The sequence below is a fragment of the Desmodus rotundus genome, chromosome 10 (genome assembly GCF_022682495.2).
Source record: "Desmodus rotundus isolate HL8 chromosome 10, HLdesRot8A.1, whole genome shotgun sequence".
Taxonomy (NCBI): Eukaryota; Metazoa; Chordata; class Mammalia; order Chiroptera; family Phyllostomidae; genus Desmodus; species Desmodus rotundus.
In genome coordinates this window covers 13,868,502-13,877,402 of record NC_071396.1, presented here as the reverse complement: position 1 = coordinate 13,877,402, position 8,901 = coordinate 13,868,502, and the positions used below count along the sequence as shown (strand labels likewise).

Here is an 8,901-nt window from a genome sequence, read left to right as displayed (position 1 = left end):
GGTTCAGGTTGCTTAAGGGACAAGAAAGTGACAGAGTTGGCATTGGAAGCCCTGCACACTGGTTCCAGAACTCACCCTTGATCCCATCTCCCTTTACAGTGTTCTTCCTGCTCTACCATTGATTTTTTTTGTAAGAATAGTAAATGTCAAGAGGTGATTATAACAAACGTGAAAGTATAGTGTTTCGTAAACACACAGCTCATGCCGGAAAGAATCAGAAGCTGGGATGGGGCGATCGTCTGCATTCCTCTGCTGTAGCTTTAATTAACAAGGAAGCACACTGCACAATGACTATTTGATACATTGAACATCGAACAATTATCCAGCACTCCGCCAGCACTCCAAAAGACAGGCACAAATGGAGAATCCAGAACAAAAAGGCAGGAAAGAGAAAGTGAGGAGTCGACAAGGCGTTAAAGTTTTGGAGAAGATAAGGTTTGCCCTGTGCATTCTTAGCGGCGTCCTGATGCCCAAAACCTTGCCACCCAATGCTGTTTCCCTTCAAATAAAAGAGCAACACTTCCCTGGGCAGGGAGCTGGCCTCTGGGCGCACTTGGGGGAACCCTGTCCGCAGGACACAAATTCCCCTTTGCAGTTTTCCAGGGGTGGGACCGATGGCCCTGGGCCATCTGTGCTCTCTACTGGACCCCACAAGGTTTGACTGTGACAGCTGAGGGGGGCTAGGATTGCAGCCTTCAGCACTCTGGAAAAAAGCAGCTGCTGCGGTCCCTTTGCTGGCTGGCCTGTTCCCCATTGGCAAGCGGGACATTACCGTCTTTGTTATTCACGCAGCAGTTGGAATCTCTGTCCATGTAAGGAAGGAAGCCACAGGGCAATCCAGCCCTGGCCGTGCCATTGATGAGTGACTCACTCATTTCTACCACGTGAACTGTGCATGAACCCTGGCCCATGGGGCTCCGGCCCTTCCTCGGATGTGGGCCACAGCCTGCGTGTGATTAGCCTTACTGGGTTCCTGAGGTGTATGTGCAGTCTGGCCATTGAGTCAAGTTAAGCTCTGTGGGCCACAAACCACGCTTTCTGTTTGTTTTGATAAGATTAGAGGAAGGAAAATGTTCTCGTCTGGAAAAAGAGCAGGAGCTCAGCCACATTAGTTTACCCCAAAGGGAATCCAGGCCAGGGCTCGGCCAGTGGCCTGGAGGACAGGGGACTGTCCCATGGCCCACGAGATTGCGAAAGGCCCTAGGGACGAGGACGCACTGGACCCCACCCCTGCTCTGCTTCTTACTAGCCACGTAGCCCTGGGCAGCTGACAAATGTCTCCCACCCTCAGTTTCTTCTCCTGAAGAATGTCCCATCCCCTCTTTCCAGAGGATGTGAGAATGAAATAAACCAAGTGTTTAGCACGGGGCCAGGGTGCGTAGCGAACACGAGTACAGACAGGTATATACAGTGCGTGCTTATGTCCATGGGTATTATGTCCATATACCCATGTGCAAGTATACATGCGTGCTGTGTATACACATGTGTGCATATATACAATGTATATGTCAGCCTGTATGGATATATATACAAGTACATTTGTAAAGTTTCTATATATCAGAATATATATGTATTCTGATTTGGGCTACAAGATAGCAGGGAGCCTAGGCATGGTTGGGAAGGGACACAGTGCAGGAGAGGCTGCTGTTGGCAGAGGAGGGGTATAACCACACCCCCACACCCACCCTGGCTGTGCAAACAGCCCCTAATCACAGCTGCAATGGTAGGAAGCCGATGTTTATCAGGTGGCTCCTTATCAGAGAGGCACTGTCCTTTCATGTTGTTTTGCTGTTTCTAAAAACAGAAACTCGAGGCTATAACTGTGGCCAAGATTCTTTAAGGGGAGACGCCATTGGAACCGGTAGCTAAAGTGCCACAAGTAACAACTTCAATAAATCACCCTCGGGGAGAAGAAAGGCTGAGAACCCGAGAGAGGAGGGTGCCGATCGGGCCCAGGGACCGGAGGTAAGCCGAGGAATGCCACCGGGACGGATGCCTGCTTTGCTGGGCTTCCCTCTCCCTGACCCCAGGAGGTACATTCCCTGGCCCTCGGGAGGGAAGCAGCTCGAGTTCAAGCAGTGGAAGGAAGGAGGAGTGATGTTTTCTCTTAGCAAACGACCCGTCCCAACTAAGCTGCTAGCCATCTCAGCCCACAACCCAGACCGCGGCACATCCCTCTGTGCAGCTGTCCTTAGTGGCTTCTCCATTGTTTTCCACATTTCTGCTTTTCCTCTCTTGGCCTCCTGTTTAGAAAGAAGGTTCCAGACACACAATGCCTGGTAAAAAGGGACTAGATGAGCAAACGGAAGGTGGAGTTCTTGCAACACCTCTATTCTACCTTCAGAAGGGACTTCAGACCCGTCAACGCCAGCAAACCTCAGTGTCCTCGTTTGCAGATGAGGAAAAGTGGACCAGCTCTGTGAGGACCCAAGGAGGTCGTGTGTTTGGTTGGGGTAGGGGTGGAAGCCATATAACCTGGCGCACACACACACCTCTTTTAGGGTTTGCACCCCACAGGGACCCCGGCAGGTTGGCCCACATCTTTGCCACTAACACAGGAGCAACACTAAAACCCACAAAAGCTGCACGCTGTGAGTGAATCTTGTCCCCTCAAAATCCATGGTGAAGCCTCCAGCGTGATGGTATTTGGAAGTTGGGCCTTTGGGGGGTGATTGGGTTTAGATGAGGTGATGAGGGTAGGGCCCTCATGCTGGAATTAGTGTCCTGTAAGAAGCACCGAGAGTTCCCCCCACCTCTCTCTCTCTCTCTCTCTCTCTCTCTCTCTCTCTCTCTCTCTCTCTATCTCAGGACATGGCAAGGAGGCATCTGTCTGCAACCCAAGAATAGGATTTTCACCACAACCCGACCATGCTGGCACCTTGATCTTGGACTTCCAGGCTCCAGAACTGTGAGAAAGTAAACTCCTGTTGTTTAAGCCACCCTGTCTGTGGCATGTTATTATGGCCGACTTAGTCGTCTAGGATGCTACACATCTTGGGCCTGGACCAGTCAGGCTGAGGATGCTGGAACAGCAGGCAGGGTCGTTCCCTGCCCTCCTGGAGGAGGGACCCCAACCTTCCAATGCCAAGGGCATCCAGTCATCATGGGAGGAGGGCCAAAATTCTCAAAGAGTTTCCAAAATCAGGTTTGTTTTGCTTTGGTTTTTTAAATTTGAGCGATTCCAAAAAGAGGCCAAGTTTAAAAGAGGGGTGGATGTTGGTGGAAAGAACATACAACTCATGTGCTTATGTAATGTGAAAGTGCTTCCCATGCGGCACATTTAGGGGCACGTGGGCAGGTGTAGGTGGGACACAAGTTTGGGGAGCACCACAGAATGTCACAGTGTCACAAAAATGCAAAATTACGGCACCCAGACACACTAAGACGTTGATACATCCACATTCACCCTCCTTCACACCTAGTTAATAGATATGTCACAGTGAAGATAGGAATCTCCTTCTGGCCAGGAGCTCTTGGCCAAATAATCGAAATAAAATAAATCACTCATCCCATGCAAAACAAATATGGAACTATGTGTGGTGATGGGTGTTAACTAAACATATTGTGGTGATCATTTCATAATAAATGCTAATATGGAATCATTACCTTGTACCCCTGAAACTAATATGACATCACAGGTCAATTTCAATCAATCGATCAATCAAAGCCCTGTTTCACATCCACAGGTATTGTTCCCCCTTCTTTACTTTCCATCGCAGAGTCTGGGATGGTGGAGGAGGGTAGAAGTCAGTCACCGTCTCTTCCCAGTCCTTTAGTGAACTCTAAGCCTCTGGTCTGCCCAGCCCCACCCAGGGGTGGCGTTGACCTTGCCCTCAAAGTAGAAACCCTTGGCCAAGCCAGGTGGGGCGGCTGGCTCCAGCGTGGCTGGAACGAACCAAGGCCCTGCTCCCAGGAGACCGTACGGCTATTGATTCCACCTGCCAAATTGTCTGGAGGGAGAGGGACTGCCTTTCCCCAGAAACGCACAAAGTGCTGTGACAGGCCCCTGTTGGGCCAGGCTGATCCGTGAGGGGACGACAGTGTGAGCCTTTGTGATCTGCAGGCCACACGTGGCTTGGGTGGGGAGGAGCCGGGAGACTGAAGCTCGTTGGCCCCGGGAGGAGGAACGTACTATCACAAGCACTGTCTCAGCCTGTCCTACATCAGGCAATGTGCAGCAGTGAGATTCTTTGTCAGATTCAACAGAGGCCAGAGAAATGATCGCAGACTCATAATGGCTATAGAGGGGGGAAAAAGAAAGAAAGACACGCTACCTTACCTGCACCAATCTACTTGGGGAGAGAGAGGAGATGCTGCCAAAAGGGAAAAAAGGAGGGAAAGGAAGCCCTTGTTTCTTAACTTGGTCATCTCCTATTGGCAAAAAAGCTTCTGCATTGCCAGTGGCATTTCCCAGGAAAGCAGAAATTCTGAAGGACCCCTGTCTCGCTTAGCACATGCAGGGAAACATTCCCGAAGAATCCGGCCTTGAGAAAGACAGTCTGAGGCTCCATCTGAGATGCAGAACTGCCCCTGGGCTCCCCAGACACACCTTGCGCCCATCCCGTGGTCAAGGACAGTACTGAGCAGCTGCAGCCGGGCGGGGGGGGGGGGGGGGGGGGGGGATTGGGAATTGTGCAGCTGCTACTGAAGCTGTAGAACTCTCCTATAGGGTCCGTGGCCACTGCTGCCTCCAGGCCTGTTGCTTCTGCAACCTGTCCTTGGGCCTGCCCCCGCCTCACAAGGAGCCCGCCCTGCTCTCCTTCCAAAGTGGCAGGGAGCCTCTAGGGCCACCTATCCTGGTCTCCTTGCCTGCGGGTACTGGTGTGTGTTTTATTGGCCTCTCTCAATGTCAAACTTCGTAAGATCAGTATTTTGGGGTCCACTGACATTGTGAGCTCAGTGCCTTGTCAGTGGCTGACATGTGACCCCTGTCCAGCGGGGAAGGAACGGACTGGACGCCGAGGCTCTGAGCCTCGGCTCCCCTGCACCGTCTGCACAAAACCACAGTGACGGACTGGAATCGGTCCTGACGAACAGCCAGCAGAGGAATCTGTAATCCTTTAACCGTCCCCAGGGAAATGGGCTCTTAGGTGACAGTGTTAATGCCGCAATGGGGACAGGCCCAGTGACAAAGGCAGTGGCTTAGGTGGCAAGCCCAGTGTTGGGGAAACCAACCGGGCCAACTCAGTACCAGGAGGAGGAAGGAGGGGACGCAGAAGCGGGGGCCACTCCAGGGTGAGGACACATCCCTCTGGGGATGTGTGGGAGGGGCCTGGGGCTCCCCGCTTTAACCACTGAAGGAAAGAAGCAGCATAAGGTGGCCAGCTTCCTGCCCCTGGCCCAGACCTGGAGGAGCCTCCTCTGCTCTGCTAGCCAGCACCCCCTGTCTGCTGGGCTTGGTGACATCCCAGCTGGCGCCCAGAGTGCAGGAGGACACAGATCACTATTTCCTGGGCCCCATGGAACCTCCACCGTGGCAGCAGGGAAACACCTGTCCTCGTCCCAGGCCTGGTCCCCTCCCGGTCCTCATCCTACAGAAGGAAGGGTTCCAGGCAGCCAGCATGACCCATGGAGGGCAGGTGAGAGAGGCCAGGTGGGGCGGGGGCTTTGGCTTCCCACTAAAGGCAGAAATGCTGCCCACATGGCCCCCTCAGCCAGACTGAGGAAGGCGAGTCTTCCTTAGGTGGTCTCCTCATTTCTTCTAACCTCGCTCCAAGGGGAAAGGAAGCATTGAAAGAGGAGATGGGAAACCAGCAGGACTCACTTTTGAGGTTCATTGTTGAAAATTAGTCCCTGGGATAACCGCCATTCTGCTGTCACTTGTCCACCCCTCCCCCACCCACACGCGGTCGGTCATTTCATTGCAAAGCAGAGTGTCTTCCTCAGACTCATCAACACCGAGGTTTACACGAATGGCCAAGGGGCTCGGAGGGCCATGCTGTAGCCTCGATCAAACTTTACAGGGTCACAGGGTCACAGGGACCCTGCTACAGGGTCACAGTTCTCCCCCTGGATGCCCTTCAAGTCTACACAACCTGCAGGTGAGCCTTACCTGAGAGGGGTCAGGTCCCTTCATGTGAGCTGTCCTCCAGCTGTTAGACCAGAGGCAGATGCCATGGACACCCGCCAATCAGGTCACTTGGAGAAGCCCAGATAAAGTGGGACTCACTGGAACACCGAAGCCGGCGTGTTTACAGAAGTCTGGGGACAGGGAGACGAATGTCCTGAGTGCCCAGTGCTTCCCCAGCGAGCCTCTCACTGAATAGGGAGGTGGCAGCCAGAGGTTCTGTCGCCTGCCCTTCGGTGAAACTGAAACTCGGACAGGAGAGCAGGGTGGCGTGGGGGAGAGCTGAGTAGGACGAAGGGGAGAGGACAAATGTCAAGGCTGAGCTGCCGGAGACTCAGACCCGGTGCTACATCCGCAGCAGGCTCCCAGGGCCAGCAGCACCTGCCCCCCACCCACAACCCCCCCACCACATACACACACACACGCCTGCCTCATCCTCGCCTCCCAGACAGTGAACTTCCCCCACAGCAACGGCCCCTCATTTCCAAGCCACAGCCCCACTGATCCTTTTTTCCGCCCTGCCCCCAGCATGGCTGGGGCACCTGCTACTATGACAGATCAGGGCCGGGGGGGCGGGGGGGCGGGGGGGAGGCAGCACGTGTCTGTGGACTCAAGGATCACAAGCTTTTTGTAGAAAGAAAAGGCGTAGCATCAGTGAAGATTAAGTGGAAATCCAGGCACTGAGTGTAAGTGTGAAATCTGTAGCTTGAAGACAAAGTGCGAAAGTCCCCATGGCCCAAACTTGTGTTTCCAAGGACAACCTGATCTCAAATATTCTGTCCCCAAAGCCACTGAAACATTCCCGGCCTTCTGATATTTAGGGGCACCTAGACATCCCTCAGATTGCCTGTCACTTCTGGAAGCCACACAAAATCATATTTTCAGATTATACGGGAGCTGTGGTCCCTGACACCCAGGGTAGCAAGAATGAACTTTTATCAGAGGTGGCCAAGCAAGTCCCCTAGAGGGGGAGGGAGGTGGGGTGAGCCTGGACCAAGGAGTGGCAAATGACGGGCTCTCTCAACAGGGAGGTTGATGTGAGGCAAAGGCTGAGACGGAAGCTGGGAAAGTGTTCCCGGGGCCCCATGGAGGTGGAGGGTTGGGGGTGAGGACGTTGGGAGTTGAGCTGTGAAAAGATGATGGAGGCACTCCATCGGCCAGCCCAGAGGTATGGACTTGATGTTTTAGGCCAGCGCTGGCCAGATGGTGTTCTGGAAAACGTAGTGTCCCACCAGATGTTAACAGATTTCCCAAGGAGCGGGGAAAGGTGTGCTGGATGTCCACTCTCCACCTTCCTTCTCTGTCTCCCTCTGTCCCTGGAAGACTGACCTCTGTGGTTTGGAATCTGCGCACTTTGGCTTCACAGTGGGGTCCAAATGACAGGAGGGTGGACAGGTGATGGGAACTCGGGAGGAGAAAGAGGCCAGGGTAGTTAGACCCCATCACATCCGTCTATGCGAGGTCTCAGCTTCTGTCAGGCCCTCCCCGTCCCCAGCTCCTTGTCTTCCCTCATCCCAACTCCCCTCTGTTGCCAGTCCCTGGGTGCTCCCTCATCCCCTGGTTGGTTTCCTTTATCTGTGCACGCAGTGGCTGACAGTCCCCACAATTACTCCTTTGAATGAGCCGTCTGTTTCCTGCCAAGATCCCAGTTAAGTAAATTTGGGGGAAATGCTGGGACATTTGCAGTGCTTATTAGCATCTTGAGGCTCCACCAAGGCCTGCTGTAGAGAAACTCTTTAATTTTGTTTGATCTACAAAATCCTCCTTTTTTCATGGGACGCCCATTAGTCCTTACAGAGTTTAAGAAATGCCCTTATAAACGAACGGCCATTTGAGGAGAAGAGTAACACACACAGAATTTAAGAAAATTAGTTTGGCCAGTGGGAAGGGTGGACTGGGGAGAAGGGAAGGGGCCCCGGAAGGAGCGTAGCCCTGGTCTTGGCACGACAGTATGACTTGGGTCATGAGAGTAGAGGAGCAGGACCGTGGAAGCTGAGATGCGCTACTCTGTCCCTCCCTCCAGTCCCCATGGGGCTAGACCGCCGTTCTCACTTCCAATGGGGACACCTTGCCGGTGGTGAGTTCCATGACACAGCACCCATGTCCTGTGTGAGCATTCTCATTAGGGACACTCAGAAATTACTATCTAGTACCCAAAAAGTCAGACAATAGATACTTGCAAATATCTCCCCAGTGGTTGTACAAGTCAAAAATAGGAGCCATTTCGATGACAAATCTGCAGATTTAAACAACCGTGCCAATGGTGTTACAGAGGAGTCAGGATGTCGGTTGGATGCTCGGGGGGCAGGCAATAGGCCAGCCCCTGGTCTCACGTCAACGTGGAACTGCTCTTTCCTCAAGAATATCCCTGGTCAAGGGCTTTGGTGTGTGAGGCTTTGTGTCACTGGAACCCTTGCTATAACCCCCAACAAAATTATTCAAGGGAAAAGGACTGTGCTCCATTCTCCAGATGATCTGCCAACTCCATGGACCAAGGTCGCCCCGGAAGTTCTTCTTTTCCTTGCAGGCACTGATTGCATCACGACCCAACGAGAGTCTTCATCCATGTCTGTTTTCCTGCAACTTGGTTTGAGTGAATTAAACCAAGAGGGGGGGACAGGAGCCCTGACCAAGGCTGTGTTCAATAGCCAAGACGGTCACTCAGAGGCATCAAAAACAGAGCAAATTATTTTGCATCCTGTGGGCGCAATTGGCCGGTAGGTGAACCCTTTGGTTTTCTGACCAGCAGAAGGAACATTATGGAGGACAGCTAAATCTAGCTAAATCTCCCCATTCCTGAAGCCGAATCATAATGTAGCCAGAGGACTGGCTGC

General features: G+C 52.9%; 1 long non-coding RNA gene across 1 annotated transcript; it reads left to right on the top strand.

Moving 5' to 3' along the window:
• Positions 1–1,847: 1,847 nt before the first annotated feature.
• On the top strand, positions 1,848–2,939 carry LOC123478238 (uncharacterized). The gene is made up of 3 exons (XR_006653392.2): positions 1,848–1,965; positions 2,252–2,419; positions 2,809–2,939. It is a non-coding gene; the product is annotated as an uncharacterized lncRNA (long non-coding RNA).
• The last annotated feature ends 5,962 nt before the right edge of the window (positions 2,940–8,901 follow it).